The sequence below is a fragment of the Pristiophorus japonicus genome, chromosome 7, assembly GCF_044704955.1.
Source record: "Pristiophorus japonicus isolate sPriJap1 chromosome 7, sPriJap1.hap1, whole genome shotgun sequence".
NCBI classification, from domain to species: domain Eukaryota; kingdom Metazoa; phylum Chordata; class Chondrichthyes; family Pristiophoridae; genus Pristiophorus; species Pristiophorus japonicus.
The window spans coordinates 242,906,257-242,918,276 of NC_091983.1; the positions used below are offsets into that span (position 1 = coordinate 242,906,257).

The 12,020-nt window shown below is 45.7% G+C and overlaps 1 protein-coding gene across 1 annotated transcript in view; it reads right to left on the minus strand.

The window, feature by feature from the left end:
• Positions 1–12,020, minus strand: part of LOC139266712 (dynein axonemal heavy chain 8-like) — a 2,132,242-nt gene that overhangs the window by 1,180,482 nt on the left and 939,740 nt on the right. The gene's annotated exons all lie outside the window — the stretch shown is intronic.

Consider the following 12,020-nt stretch of genomic DNA (forward strand, 5'->3'; position numbering starts at 1 on the left):
AGAGTAAGTATTACATTTATTTACATGTACTTATATATTTATATAATTTGATTTGTAAGTGTAATGAGTGATTAAAATCAGATGTGATGTCTTGCACTTATACCAGGAATGTTGTACTCAAAGCCTGCGTTCACAGTGTATGTCCTTAGGTAAAGAATGGTAAGTTTCATAATAATCATGATTACATTTGTTGGTTATGTGTTGTATCAGTCTCTGTGACAGTACCTAGCAATGATATGATGTAATGATCTAATGCCATGTCGTCCTGTTACCTTTTACAGAAGCAGCTATCGATGATGAGGTCTGTGCAGAGGCGAACAGGTGACAGGCCACCAGTCATCAGCGAGCTGAAAGACATCGAGGAGTGGGTGCTGGCACTAGTGGGGAGCCACTCCCGATCGGCCACGCATGTAGCTACAGAACCTGATGTGATGCCACATGAGGAAAGTATATACCATTGCGTGATGTAAAGTCAATAGATGCCACACCCATTCATATCCGAACAATAATATGACACATGATTGATAAAAGTGTTCTCTAAATAATGATAGCCTCATGAGAATCATTGCAATGCAGAATCTGGTGATGGTCATGAAATGTGATGTCTGTGATGATTTTGATAGCAATGGTGCGTTTGTCGTGCAAATGCTGCGTGTAGCGCTGGACTCACCTTGTGACCCTAGCACCTGCTTCTCCTCTAATAGCCTAATTTATGTTTCGCAGCTCAGCCAGCAGCGCGGCCTCAGGCAACACCACTGAGGCCAGAAGCTGGGGGCGCGGGGCCAGACTCGCCGGACATCTGGTGCTGAGAAGCACCGATTATTGCCCGTGGATCTGCTCTGTCCATTGTCCGCGGATGAGAGTGCAGAATTTGAGGAGCCTACATCGCCAGGCTCCATTATGCAATCCACCCCAAGGTCATCTAATGTTCCTGCGGCAATTCCTACCTCCACTGTGGTGGTACCGGGCCCAAGTAGCTCGCCACAGGGCACCCGAGGTGTCTCCAGGATGGCGGCGACCAAGCGGAGGTTGGTTAGACGTGGCAGGTCAGCTCCACGAGCGGCAGATCTGAGCGGGGACATGGTAGACTTGTCCAGAAGGAGTGTTGACATAGGTCAGCAGATTGTACAGACAATGGGGATATATCCCACCAGCTGGCCAGCATGTCCGCCACCATGACGGAGTACATGCCACGGATGGCGGAGGCCCTGGAGGTGATAGCCAGGAACACTGGTGGCAGAGGCCTCCCAGTGGTCCCGGAGCGCGGCACTGCACCCCAAAATGTCGCACCCACATTGCCAATGACATGAGTCAGCCAGGAGGAAGATTTGCTTCCGGCTCAGATCACATTCCCACCTCGGGACCGTACTCTCCCGTATCTGTCCAACCACCGGATCTGCCGTCATCCCCTCCAATAAAGTAGCACCTGAGGAGCTCCTCGGCCAAGCGGTGTGGAGTCAGGAGGGGAAGGGATAGAGGTGGGAGAAGAAGGGGGGAGGTGGGGAAGGAAAGTGAGGTGCATGGCCGCAGGTGATGGCTTGGTAATATTTCCATGTTGTTGTAGTAATTTTGTTGGGAGGTTTGGGGGAAGGGTGGATGGGGCTGCCCTCTTGGTTTGCATTGTGTTCTGTGCTCCTGGAGATGTTGACCAGTTGATTGATGTAAATGTGATAAATTTGTTGTGGGTGCGGTGGGGTTGGTAGGGGTGTTTCTTACAGTTATACTTATGATTTCACACAAATGTTTGGATTAAATGTTTTTTATTGAACATAACCTTATTGCGCATTGTCTCAGAGAGAAACATAGAAACATAGAAAATAGGTGCAGGAGTAGGCCATTCGGCCATTCGAGCCTGTACCACCATTCAATAAGATCATGGCTGATCATTCACCTCAGTACCCCTTTCCTGCTTTTTCTCCATACCCCTTGATCCCTTTAGCCGTGAAGGCCATATCTAACTCCCTCTTGAATATATCTAACGAACTGGCATCAACAACTCTGCGGTAAAAAATTCCACAGGTTAACAACTATCTGAGTGAAGAAGTTTCTCCTCATATTGGTCCTAAATGAGGAGAGACTGGATCAACTGGGCCTTTATACACTAGAGTTTAGAAGGATGAGAGGGGATCTCATAGAAACATATAAGATTCTGGCGGGACTGGACAGATTAGATGGGGAAAGAATTTTCCCGATGTTGGGGAAGTCCAGAACCAGGGGACACAGTCTTAGGATAAGATGTAGACACTTTAGGACTGAGATGAGGAGAAACTTCTTCACTCAGAGAGTTGTTAACCTGTGGAATTCCCTACCGCAGAGTTGTCATTGGATATATTCAAGAGGGAGTTAGATGTGGCCCTCGCGGCTAAGGGATCAAGGGGTAGGAGAGAAAGCAGGAAAGGGGTACTGATGGAATGATCAGCCATAATCTTATTGCATGGTGGTGCAGCTTGAAAGGCCGAATGGCCAATCCTGCACCTATTTTCTATGTTTCTATGTTTCTAAATGGCTTACCCCTTATCCTTGGACGGTGACCCCTGGTTCTGGACTTCCCCAATATCGGGAACATTCTTCCTTCATCTAACCTGGTGGGCGTAGTTGATAGGCCCCCACATAATAAGTTCACAGTGGGGCAGGCAATAATCAAGGGAATAATGGAGGCATGTGAAAAAGGAACGGCAGTAATCATGGGGGATTTTAACCTACATATCGATTGGTCAAATCAAATCGCACGGGGTAGCCTTGAGGAGGAATTCATAGAATGCATACGGGGTTGTTTCTTAGAACAGTATGTTACAGAACCTACAAGGGAGCAAGCTATCTTAGATCTTGTCCTGTGTAATGAGACAGGAATAATAAACGATCTCCTAGTAAAAGATCCTCTCGGAATGAGTGATCTCAGTATGGTTGACATCGGTAGTGGGTAAAATGATGGAATCAATTATTAAGGATGTCATAGCAGCGCATTTGGAAAGAGGTGACATAATAGGTCCAAGTCAGCATGGATTTGTGAAAGGGAAATCATGCTTGACAAATCTTCTGGAATTTTTTGAGGATGTTTCCAGTAGAGTGGACAAGGGAGAACCAGTTGATGTGGTATATTTGGACTTTCAAAAGGCTTTCGACAAGGTCCTACACAATAGATTAATGTGCAAAGTTAAAGCACATGGGATTGGGGGTAGTGTGCTGACATGGATTGAGAACTGGTTGTCAGACAGGAAGCAAAGAGTAGGAGTAAATGGGTACTTTTCAGAATGGCAGGCAGTGACTAGTGGGGTACCGCAAGGTTCTGTGCTGGGGCCCCAACTGTTTACACTGTACATTCATGATTTAGACGAGGTGATTAAATGTAGTATCTCCAAATTTGCGGATGACACTAAGTTGGGTGGCAGTGTGAGCTGCGAGGAGGATGCTGTGAGGCTGCAGAGCGACTTGGATAGGTTAGGTGAGTGGGCAAATGCATGGCAGATGAAGTATAATGTGGATAAATGTGAGGTTATCCACTTTGGTGGTAAAAACAGAGAGACAGACTATTATCTGAATGGTGACAGATTAGGAAAAGGGGAGGTGCAACGAGACCTGGGTGTCATGGTACATCAGTCATTGAAGGTTGACATGCAGGTACAGCAGTTAAGAAAGCAAATGGCATGTTGGCCTTCATAGCGAGGGGATTTGAGTACAGGGGCAGGGAAGTGTTGCTACAGTTGTACAGGGCCTTGGTGAGGCCACACCTGGAATATTGTGTCCAGTTTTGGTCTCCTAACTTGAGGAAGGACATTCTTGCTATTGAGGGAGTGTAGCGAACTGATTCCCGGGATGGCGGGACTGACCTATCAAGAAAGACTGGATCAACTGGGCTTGTATTCACTGGAGTTCAGAAGAATGAGAGGGGACCTCATAGAAACGTTTAAAATACTGATGGGTTTAGACAGGTTAGATGCAGCAAGAATGTTCCCAATGTTGGGGAAGTCCAGAACCAGGGGTCACAGTCTAAGGATAAGGGGTAAGCCATTTAGGACCGAGATGAGGAGAAACTTCTTCACCCAGAGGGTGGTGAACCTGTGGAATTCTCTACCACAGAAAGTTGTTGAGGCCAATTCACTAAATATATTCAAAAAGGAGTTTGATGAAGTCCTTACTACTAGGGGCATCAAGGGGTATGGCGAGAAAGCAGGAATGAGGTACTGAAGTTGCATGTTCAGCCATGAACTCATTGAATGGCGGTGCAGGCTAGAAGGGCCGAATGGCCTACTCCTGCAACTATTTTTCGATGTAATACAGATTGAGGGTGAGGAAGTAGTGTCTCAAACGAGCATACTATGCTTAAACAAAGGGGACTACAGTGGGATGAGGGCAGAGTTGGCTAAAGTAGACTGGAAACACAGATTAAACGGTGGCACAATTGAGGAACAGTGGAGGACTTTGAAGGAGCTCTTTCATAGTGCTCAACAAAAATATATTCCAGTGAAAAAGAAGGGCGGTAAGAGAAGGGATAACCAGCCGTGGATAATCAAGGAAATAAGGGAGAGTTTCAAATTAAAAACCAATGCGTATAAGGTGGCCAAGGTTAGTGGGAAACTAGAAGATTGGGAAAATTTTAAACGACAGCAAAGAATGACTAAGAAAGCAATAAAGAAAGGAAAGATAGATTACGAAAGTAAACTTGCGCAAAACATAAAAACAGATAGTAAAAGCTTTTACTGATATATAAAACGGAAAAGAGTGACTAAAGTAAATGTTGGTCCCTTAGAAGATGAGAAGGAGGATTTAATAATGGGAAATGTGGAAATGGCTGAGACCTTAAACAATTATTTTGCTTCGGTCTTCACAGTGGAAGACACAAAAACCATGCCAAAAATTGCTGGTCACGGGAATGTGGGAAGGGAGGACCTTGAGATAATCATCATCACTTGGGGGGTAGTGCTGGACAAGCTAATGGGACTCAAGATAGACAAGTCCCCTGGTCCTGATGAAATGCATCCCAGGGTATTAAAAGAGATGGCGGAAGTTATAGCAGATGCATTGGTTATAATCTACCAAAATTCTCTGGACTCTGGGGAGGTAGCAGCGGATTGGAAAGCAGCTAATGTAACACCTCTGTTTAAAAAAGGGGGCAGACAAAAGGCAGGTAACTATAGGCCGGTTAGTTTAACATCTGTAGTGGGGAAAATGCTTGAAGCTATCATTAAGGAAGAAATAGTGGGACATCTAGATAGGAATAGTGCAATCAAGCAGACGCAACATGGATTCATGAAGGGGAAATCATGTTTAACTAATTTACTGGAATTCTTTGAGGATATAACGAGCATGGTGGATAGAGGTGTACCGATGGATGTGGTTTCCAAAAGGCATTCGATAAGGTGCCACACAAAAGGTTACTGCAGAAGATAAAAGGTACGTGGAGTCAGAGGAAATGTATTAGCATGGATCGAGAATTGGCTGGCTAACAGAAAGCAGAGAGTCGGGATAAATGGGTCCTTTTCGGGTTTGAAATCGGTGGTTAGTGGTGTGCCACAGGGATCGGTGCTGGGACCACAACTGTTTACAATATACATAGAGGACCTGGAAGAGGGGACAGAGTGCAGTGTAACAAAATTTGCAGATGACACAAAGATTAGCGGGAAAGCGGGTTGTGTAGAGGAAACAGAGAGGCTGCAAAGAGATTTAGATAGGTTAAGCGAATGGGCTAAGGTTTGGCATATGGAATACAATCGGAAAATGTGAGGTCATCCACCTTGGAAAAAAAAACAGTTAAAGGGAATATTATTTGAATGGGGAGAAATTACAACATGCTGCGGTGCAGAGGGACCTGGGGGTCCTTGTGCATGAATCCCAAAAAGTTAGTTTGCAGGTGCAGCAGGTAATCAGGAAGGCGAATGGAATGTTGGCCTTCATTGCGAGAGGGATGGAGTACAAAAGCAGGGAGGTCCTGCTGCAACTGTACAGGGTATTGGTGAGGCCGCACCTGGAGTACTGCGTGCAGTTTTGGTCACCTTACTTAAGGAACGATATACTAGCTTTGGAGGGGATACAGAGACGATTCACTAGGCTGATTCCGGAGATGAGGGGGTTACCTTATGATGATAGATTGAGTAGACTGGGTCTTTACTCGTTGGTGTTCAGAAGGATGAGGGGTGATCTTATAGAAACATTTAAAATAATGAAAGGGATAGACAAGGTAGAGGCAGAGAGGTTGTTTCCACTGGTCGGGGAGAACAGAACGAGGGGGCACAGCCTCAAAATACAGGGGAGCCAATTTAAAACCGAGTTGAGAAGGAATTTCTTCTCCCAGAGGGTTGTGAATCTGTGGAATTCTCTGCCCAAGGAAGCAGTTGAGGCTAGCTCATTGAATGTATTCAAATCACAGATAGATAGATTTTTAACCAATAAGGGAATTAAGGGTTACGAGGAGCGGGCGGGTAAGTGGAGCTGAGTCCACGGCCAGATCAGCCATGATCTTGTTGAATGACAGAGCAGGCTCGAGGGGCTAGATGGCCTACTCCTGTTCCTAATTTTTATGTTCTTATGTAAACCCGTCAGAATTTTTAATGTTTCTATGAGATCCCCTCTCATTCTTCTAAACTCCAGTGAATACAGGCCCTGTCGATCCAGTCTCTCCTCATATGTCAGTCCAGCCATCCTGGGAATCAGTCTGTGAACCTTCGCTACACTCCCTCAAGAGCAAGAACGTCTTTTATCAGATTAGGAGACCAAAACTGAACACAATATTTAAGGTGTGGCCTCACAAAAGCCCTGTACAACTGCAGTAAGACCTCCCTGCTCCTATCCTCAAATCCTCTCGATATGAAGGCCAACATGCCATTTGCCTTCTTCACCGCCTGCCGTACCTGCATGCCAACATTCAATGACTGATGTACCATGACACCCAGGTCTTGTTGCACTTCCCCTTTTCCTAATCTGTCGCCATTCAGATAATATTCTGCCTTCGTGTTTTTGCCACCAACGTGGATAACCTTACATTTATCCACATTATACTGCATCTGCCATGCATTTGCCCACTCACCTAACCTATCCAAGTCACCCTGTAGTCTCTTAGCATCCTCCTCACAGCTCACACCACCACCCAGTTTAGTGTCATCTGCAAACTTGGAGATATTACACTCAATTCCTTCATCTAAATCATTGATGTATATTGTAAAGAGCTGGGGTCCCAGCACTGAGTCCTGCGGCACCCCACTAGTCACTGCCTGCCGTTCTGAAAAGGACCCATCCATCCCGACTCTCTGCTTTCTGTCTGCCAACCAGTTCTCTATCCACATCAATACATTACCCCCAATACCATGTGCTTTAATTTTGCACACCAATCTCTTGTGAGCTGCATTGTTACACACTGGTGAATCCTTAACATGAAAGGGTATAATTAAACTTAACTTGAATCAACTTAAACATTAACCTTCACCAAGGTGATGTGCACCATTGATTTATGAGCTACACACACAGCAGTGTTGCAGTTTTGTAAATACCAACAACGTTATTTCAAGCAAAGCGCTCATTTGTGAGCTGCTGACATAAGAATCTTGCAGCTATGTAGCTATTATGGGCTCTTTCCTGCGGTCTGAAGAGGGGCGGAGGCATGGTTTCAGTGTCAGCCTGATTGTCTGGCCCGAGGTCAGCATCCACCTCCTCGTCCTCCTCTTCTTCTCTCTCCAGAGGTGGACTGGCAATCCCTTCTGGCAATTCTTGTCCCCCCCGATAGCCAAGTTGTGCAGAATGGAGCACGCCACCACGAATTAATCTACCTGCTTAGGGTGGTATTGTAGCTCATCTCCTAATTGGTCCAGGCATCTAAAGCGCTGCTTCAGCACTCCAATGGTTTTCTCGACAATATTGCATGTGGCTCTGTGGCTCTCGTTGTACCGCTTCTCGTTTTCTATGTGGGTGTTATGCAGTTGGGATCATCAGCCATGTGGCGGGGCCATATTTATTGTCACTTAGCATCCAGCATTGACCTTGTGGCTGTCTAGTAAACATGTCAGATGCAGCGTGGATGCTGCCAGGAAATTTGGCATCCACTGCCATAATTATTTGCTGGTGGTCGACAACGAGTTGAACATTCAGGGATTGGAATCCTTTTCGGTTTGCCTGTTTCACGGAACACCTTCGGATATTACTTGATGATGTCGTCTTTCAATGCAAACTTTGTTTCTGCACAAAAAATCTCATTCCAATCCACCTTCAGTGATCCCAACCAATTTCTACCTATCAAGACAGGCTGGTCTCCTGCCACTACTATGAGAGGCAAGCTCTGAAACTGATCCTTGTATTTCACTGATATGGTGATATGTCCTACCACAAGGATTTGCTTTCCTGAGTAGCTTTGCAGATCTATCTTCGATTTCTCCAGTGGAAAATCACACAACTTGTCGAGCTATAGCGATCCCGGTACTACACTCACAGATGCACCAATGTCGATTTCCATGGGTATCCTAGTTCCTGCAACATCTATGTGGATAACGAGACTTCGCGAATTGCTGTTAGATACCCTCGTGCTCCAGATGATGTGTATCTCCAAAACCTCCTCGTCCTGTTGCTTCACTTCAATGCTATGTCGTCTCTGGAGATTTCTACTTATAGCATTGAAATTTGGTTTATTCTTCAGTAGGCATGACTTCACAAGATACCCTGATTGCTTGCAAAAGAAACACTCTGCCTTCACATAGGGACAGTTTTGAGCAATATGTTGTCTCAATGCACTGTTACCTGGCCAGTTGCTGAGACCTTGGGGCCCAGCTGCCTTTTTCTTTTAACCTGCAGGCGATTTACCTCTATTGTCTGATGATTGGAAATGGCGTGAAATTCTCAGGATTATTGATAGGACATATCTATCGACATAGCTGTCTGACAAGCTAAGTTAGGAGTGTCAGCAACTTCCTTTTGATGGCTTCATTTTTAATCCCACCTACAAAGCGGTCATGCAATGCTCGGTTGTGCAAGTTTCTGAAATGACAGTGAATGGATAGCTTTTTTAAAGCTGCAATGTACAAACTAGTACTCTCAACATTTAACTGATCTTGTGTTCCAAAAATGATAACTTTCAGCAATTTCCAGAGGCTCAGGACTGTAGTGCTGTCTCCGTCAGTGGCATGTCCTTCAGCTTGAAGGGAACAAGTGCAATTTTCAGGGTTTCATACACCTTGGGGCATGCTTCAGTCAAGAAAATAGCACGTTTTCTTTCTAAAGCCACCCGGTCACTGTTTTCATCATTGAGAAGTTTGATGATACTATTCGCGGTGAAAAACATGTCTAGCTGCTCCACATACGCTCCAAAAGTTTCTCAATCACAATGGAACTCATCCTATTATTCCCATAGGCACAGCAATCTGGACTGAGCAATGCCGACAGTTAAGCCAAGTGTATTTGAAATTTACCTTAGATTTTTAGCTGTTCTGCAAAGAACCTCTCAAAGTCTCTCTGTCAGCCGGCTGGATCATCCGCCAACAAAAATTTCAGCTAGGGAATCCAGAAATCCTATCCTCTTCACCAATGTGATATATTCTTACTACATCACTAACATCTACAAAAGAAGGCTCTTATATAGAAACTGTCATCATGTGACTTTGCCACATGGTCTTTTTATTATTTACATCAGTAATTGCATTACCACGATAGTCCACTAGCTGGAGCAGTAGTCCACTAGGGGGAGCTCTATTACAACAGCCAATTAAGTACTTATGAGGTGCTGTCATTGTTGTAATATGGCAGCTAATCTGCATACAGCGTAAAGAATGGACAACAGGTGCTCAACCAGAATTCAACTGATCATGTTGTAGTTGGGCATTCCACAAATGCTATATATTTTTATTTGTTCATGGGATGTGGGCATCGCTGGCAAGGCCAGATCTTATTGCTCATCCCTAATTGCCCTTCAGAAGGTGGTGTGAGCTGCCTTCTTGAACCGCTGCAGTCAGTGTGGTGAAGGTACCCCTACATTGCTGTTAAGGAGGGAGTTTCCGAATTTTGACCCAGCAACGATGAACGAACAGCAATATACTTCCAAGTCAGGATGGTATGTGACTTGGAGGGGAATGTGGAGGTGATGGTGTTCTCAGTGCCTGCTGCCCTTGTCCTTCTAGGTGAGTAGAAGTGGCAGGTTTGGGAGATGCTGCTGAAGAAGCCTTGGCAAGTTGCTGCAGTGCATCTTGTAGATAGTACATACTGCAGCCACAGTACATTGGTGATAGAGGGAGTGAATATTTAAGGTGGTGGATGGGGTGCCAATCAAGCAGGCTGCTTTCTCTTGGATGGTGTAGAGCTTCTTGAGTCTTATTGGAGCTGCACCCATTCAGACAAGTGGAGAGTATGCCATCACACTCCTGACTTGTGCCTTGTAGATGCTGGAAAGACTTTGGAGAGTCAGAAGGTGAGACATTTGTCACAGAATACCCAGCATCTGACCTTCTCTTGTTGCCACAGGTTCAGTTAAGCTTATAGTCAATGGTGACCCCTAGGATGTTGATGGTGGGGGATATGGCGATGGTAATGCCATTGATTGTCAAGGGGTGGTAGTTAGATTCTCGCTTGTGGAGATTGTCATTGCCTGGCACTTGCGTGGCATGAATTTGCGGATGACACTAAGTTGGGTGGCAGTGTGAGCTGCGAGGAGGATGCTATGAGGCTGCAGAGTGACTTGGATAGGTTAGGTGAGTGGGCAAATGCATGGCAGATGAAGTACAATGTGGATAAATGTGAGGTTATCCACTTTGGTTGTAAAAACAGCAAGACAGACTATTATCTGAATGGTGACAGATTAGGAAAAGGGGAGGTGCAACGAGACCTGGGTGTCATGGTACTTCAATCATTGAAGGTTGGCATGCAGGTACAGCAGGCGGTTAAGAAAGCAAATGGCATGTTGGCCTTCATAGCGAGGGGATTTGAGTACAGGGGCAGGGAGGTGTTACGACAGTTGCACAGGGCCTTGGTGAGGCCATACCTGGAGTATTGTGTACAGCTTTGGTCTCCTAGCTTGAGGAAGAACATTCTTGCTATGTTGGGGAAGTCCAGAACCAGGGGTCACAGTCTAAGGATAAGGGGTAAGCCATTTAGGACCGAGATGAGGAGAAACTTCTTCACCCAGAGAGTGGTGAACCTGTGGAATTCTCTACCACAGAAAGTTGTTGAGGCCAATTCACTAAATACATTCTAAAAGGAGTTAGATGTAGTCCTTACTACTAGGGGGATCAAGGGGTATGACGAGAAGGCAGGAATAGGGTATTGAAGTTGCATGTTCAGCCATGGACTCGTTGAGTGGCGGTGCGGGCTCGGGGGGCTGAGTGGCCTACTCCTGCACCTATTTTCTATGTTTCTATGTTACTTGCCACATCAGCTCAAGCCTGAATGTCATCCAGGTCTGGCTACAGCAGGGCATGGGTTGCTTCATTATCTGGGGAGTTGCAAATGGCACTGAACACTGTGCAATCATCAGCGAACATCCCCGCTTCTGACCTTATGATGGAGAGAAGGTCATTGATGAAGCAGCTAAAGATGGTTGGGCTTAGGATACAGCCCTGAGGAACTTCTGCAGCGATGTCCAGCGGCTGTGCTGAGTGACCTCCAATCACCACAACCATCTTCCTTTGCACTGGGTATGACTCCAGCCAGAGGAGAGTTTTCCCCTGATTCCCATTGACTTCAATTTTACGAGGGCTCCTTGATGTCACACTCGGTCAAATGCTGCCTTGATGTCAAGGGCAGTCACTCGCACCTCACATCTGGAATTCAACTCTTTTGTCCATGTTTTGACCAAGGCTGTAATGAGGTCCTGACGGAACCCAAACTGAGCATCGATGAGTAGGGTATTGGTGAGTAAGTGCTGCTTGATAGCACTGTTGATGACACCTTCCATCACTTTGCTGATGATTGAGAGTAGACTGATAGGGTGATAATTGGCCGGATTGGACTTGACTTGGTTTTTGTGGACAGGACATACCTGGCCAGTTTTTCACATTGTCGGATAGATGCCAGTGTTGTAGCTATACTTGTACCTCTTGGCTAGTAGCGTGGCT